The 4,385-nt window shown below is 39.5% G+C and overlaps 1 protein-coding gene across 2 annotated transcripts in view; it reads left to right on the top strand.

The window, feature by feature from the left end:
• Nucleotides 1-4,216: 4,216 nt before the first annotated feature.
• Nucleotides 4,217-4,385, top strand: part of DGCR8 (DGCR8 microprocessor complex subunit) — a 23,943-nt gene continuing 23,774 nt past the window's right edge. For both annotated transcript variants that reach the window (XM_088065221.1, XM_005524361.3), the window contains exon 1: nt 4,217-4,348. The gene's annotated coding sequence lies outside the window, so the exon portion shown is untranslated. The remainder of the gene's footprint in view (nt 4,349-4,385) is intronic.

The raw sequence follows: 4,385 nt of genomic DNA, 5'->3' as shown, positions 1-4,385 counted from the left end.
GTAGATCGTGCATTTTTGCACATATGTTATTGTTCATTTGCCTGTTACTCGGTGTGATACAATGAAGTAAAATCTTTAATGCCATATTAACAATGAAGGAGCTGTGATTTAAGTTCCATTTCTGGTACTTAATTCCATTTTAAGAATGCTGTATTTTGGGGTGGGGTTGGGGGTTGTGTTGTGGGTCTTTCCTAACTCTGTGCTATTGTATGGTTGTCTTATACAGGTAAGAAATTGGAAAATATTTGAAAGGTAGGAAAGAGCAAAATCAATGCTTCCTTGGGGAAAAGTGGAGCCTCACAAAATGCTACTGGAGGATGGGAATCCAGGTTCACTGTGGAAAAAGTCTGGATCCATGGCAGACCCGAGACTCTCCCGTTACACTGAGTAGAGCCTGCATTAATGTTCTACAGTACTGGCCCCTGCAGTGAAGGTGGAATTGTCTCATCTCCCTTGTAGTAGCTTAATAAAACACACCTGAACAGAGCAGAGGAGAAGTTGGGCCCTTGCAGGTCATCGCTGTTTTCAAAGCTTAATTGATATTTGTTGTTACAAGTAAAATACACCAAACTAAATAATTAAGATAAAATATTGATAAGATTTGGAACACTGTTTTCGTAATATTGTAAAGAAATAAGTAATTTTGAAATGAAGCTATGAAATACTAAGCAGTAATTAGGCAATAATTAAAGTATCTTCCATTTCAATTTTATCCTGTAGAACTTAATGCACATTTTTGGCTTAGCAAGCATCCTTATTCATATGGAATATTAGCTGTTAGGAGTTAGTTTTATTTCATTCAGATTGATGTAACAGGACATGGATGATGTTCTTCATCTGATTCATCTTCTTCAGAGAAGTCTTGTTGATAGCTTCTGAGTTTCTTAGGAAATAGACTTGACTTGTTGAAAATAGAATCAGTACTGCAATCAGCTGGGGAGGCATGAACTGTGGGAATTAAAAAACCCATCAATATGACTCATGCTGGGAAATGTAGGTTAAGGTGAAGAGAGTGAAGGAATGTTGAATATATTTCATATGTATATGTATATATATAATCTCTGTAACATTGTGTATCATGAATTTAGAAGCTAAATGAAAAAAAACAAACCAGTATCATATTGACATGCTCAAATTTACCATGTCTTTTAGAACAGAAGACATAAGCACTGAACTAAGGCTCACAGATGAGGGAATCATAAATATTATAATGTTAATCAGGTTAACCAAAAATTGCAATGCATAAGTCATGCACCACATGAATGAGGAAAAAAGCAGTATCTCTGCTGATGCACATGAAATTTTTGTGCCTTAGTAGCAGAAAGATAAATGAAGAAAAATAAATGAAAGCTAAATGCAGATCAGAAGATGTAGAAAGGAGGGGGAAAACAGAGAACACACAATGATGATTATTTCTTTTTCTCTAATATTCCCCCTAGATAAATTGAGTGTATTTAGGAATGCAGGATTTTCAGCCACAGGAATAGGTTTGTTCTATGTATGAAGAATAACTAAGGGAAGCCTCAGTCACTGCAGGATAGCACCAGCCCAGGTGCAACTTGCAATTGAACAGAATGTTCTTTGAATGGCTTGTGCAGTGCAGTTTCTGATATGAAGGCTACTTGGTTTTGGCTTTATTTTTTTCTTGTTTTAATTTGTAGATTTCCGTGTAAAGCTGCTACTTTTTATTTTTCCTCTTAGGCACTATATCCCACTTTAAGCAATATTGTCTTTAGAAAAAAGTCTGCATCCCTGGGAAAATTCTGCCTGCACTCTGAAACTTGGGAGAACCATTTGGCTGAAGTGTTTCCAACAGGAAAATCAGAAGTCATATGTGATTCTGTAGACAACACAATTTAGTTTATGTTGAATCTATGAATGGCAAGAGCAAGATTAGTAATTCTGTGGTATCGTTGAGCCAAAGGATGTGTCTACTTTGATTATTTTTTGCAGCAATCAACCACCTCTTTTGACATTTGAGAACTGGTCTGAGATTGCTCATGGGATCCTTTTGACATCTTTCCATGGCTGTGAAGTGATGTCTGACAAAGATTAGATTGAGGAGAGCAGATTGCAGCAAAAAGTTAAAGATGAAGAAATGTAATGCAAGCAAATACCAGTTTACCAGTGCCCAAAAAACTGCAGTGCAGCTTATTTTACTGAAATAAAAGTAATGAAGGCTGAGAAAAACTTGTCTTGCAGCAGCTTTTGCTTGGAATAGCACAGTATGTGCTGCAGTTACTGACATAGGAAGAATATGAAAAAGCCACTGGCTCCACCTAATTTTCATTCTGATGAATGCAGCCTGTTAGCTTTATTGGGAAGCTCATAGTTTTGTCTTTATAGTCTTTATTGCTGTATTTTGTGTTGACAGCAGTAGTTTCTGTCCAGCCTTGGATACCTTGTATGTGAAAATCTCCTTATCATTAGGAGCATTATCAACATTTGTTGGTAATGACACTTCATGATAATTATGGTTAATCCTGATTGCACCATGCAGGTGGACCTGGACACTTCTAATTCAAAAGTTTTGAGCATGTTTGACAAGTCTTCCATCAGAAGTCCACGTGTTGAAAATTTTCAGGTGAATTTTGCACCGTATTATATCAGATTTAATTCTCCAGGGGTCACATCATCCTGCTGGTTAAAAAATTTAAGCACAATTTGAGCACTGTTTTGATGAAAACATTGTTTTGTTAATGGATTATTATCCTTTTGTTTATTAACAGTTAGAAGCCTATTTCCCTGTTGTGTCAGTGTCTCAAAGAATCAACTGTTGCACCATTAGTTTAAGCCTGTACTACTAGTCTCTGAAAACAGATGTGCAATGGAAAGACTAAAACCGGTTATTTTTTCATTTTTTAAGCACTGCAGGCATTTTGATTCTCCCACTCTGCAAAAATCTATGTGTGCCTCATCTGATCCTAACTGAAGCACTGCTGTTCATGTACGTGTAAAAAATTTAACCTGTTTTCTGAAGTATGTGATCTTAGTGCCACAGTTCATTTATACAGTCACATAAATGGGATGCCACTGAGTCACAATACTTGTATTTTGATAGGCTCTTTGAGAGGGGCAATCTTCTGTCCCAGTGCTAGCAGTTTGAGGTGACCTGACGCAGCAAATGCCAACATCAGCTCAAGCTGTTTACTTAATTGTGAGATCTTTTTCCTCAGCTTTGACAATTGAAGTGTGACATGAGTGGCTGTTTTGCAAATTGAGGGTGTTTATTAAATGTACATTCTGAAGTTTTTTGTTTGAGCAGAAGCCTGTTATGGGGTATTAAAAATTAGAAGCTGCTTTTAGTGGAAACTGAGTTCAGTTTTTGAGGGCAGCTTGCAATGATTTAAAGCAACCTGCTCTTTACCAGTGACATTATGTCCAAATTATCACCCCTATAATTAGATGTGTTGGTCCAGCAAGACAAACACAAAGATGGAAACACCTAACAGTGGTCTTTTGAATAAGTTTTTAAAGTTTTATTAAAATATTAGTTCTTTCATAGCAGTGTTTGGGTACTCAGAGACATGAGATCAATGAAATACTAGAAAGATTCTCATGTCCTGAAGTTACATATGAAACAAACACATAATGTTGGTGACGAAACCAGGATGTATTTTATCACAGTATTTTGTGTCTCATGTTGATTTCAAACCGGCGAAGGACAAAAGAAGCAATCCCATATCAGTAAAAGCTCTATATCGCTGACAAAATATAAAATAATAGAGCAAATTAGGACAGTAAATGTTCATTAACACTTTAGAAGTAATTTTACATAAACTGTTCAAGATACGTCAATAATTATTTAGGAATGCTGTCTAAACGTTGCAGTCAGATTTGGGACTTGTTCTGTGAACTTCTTGTTACATAGATCAGGAGAAATAGCCCTACTTTGATTTATCCTTTTTAGGCAATTCAGTCGTGAAGCAGTAATGCTGTAGTTTTGTTACTTAAAGATACAAAACAGCGTTTGCAACGAAAAGCGGTTTTTTTTTGTAGCTGGTCCGTCCGGAGGGAAATGGCCCGAGCGGTGCGGGGCCACACAAAGAACCCGCCCGCCCCGCCATGGCCCGGGCCTGTGAGGGCGGGTGTCTCTATTGGTGGAGCGGGGTAACAGGCAGGGGAATGAACCAATGGCAGCCGGGATTTCAAATCTGTCACCGCGGACGCTGCGAACGCCATTGGCTCGGCGCGCGCGGGGTCCCGCCCGCGGGAACCGGAGGGGCCCAGCGCAGGCGTTTAAAGATGGCGGCGGCGCGGAGTGCGGGACGGCGATCGTGAGGCGGCCGGACTCGCTCTCCCCCCCACCCCCGGCACAGGAGCGGTGGGGCCGCCGGGGATGGCCCAGGTGGGTGCGGGCCCCGCGGCGCGACGGACAGGGCGGG

The sequence above is a fragment of the Pseudopodoces humilis genome, chromosome 20 (assembly GCF_049639895.1).
Source record: "Pseudopodoces humilis isolate 2021_Gansu_Grassland_sample_001 chromosome 20, ASM4963989v1, whole genome shotgun sequence".
Taxonomy (NCBI): Eukaryota; Metazoa; Chordata; class Aves; order Passeriformes; family Paridae; genus Pseudopodoces; species Pseudopodoces humilis.
Note: the sequence above shows the minus strand (reverse complement) of the source record. Positions and strands in the feature narration are given on the sequence as shown.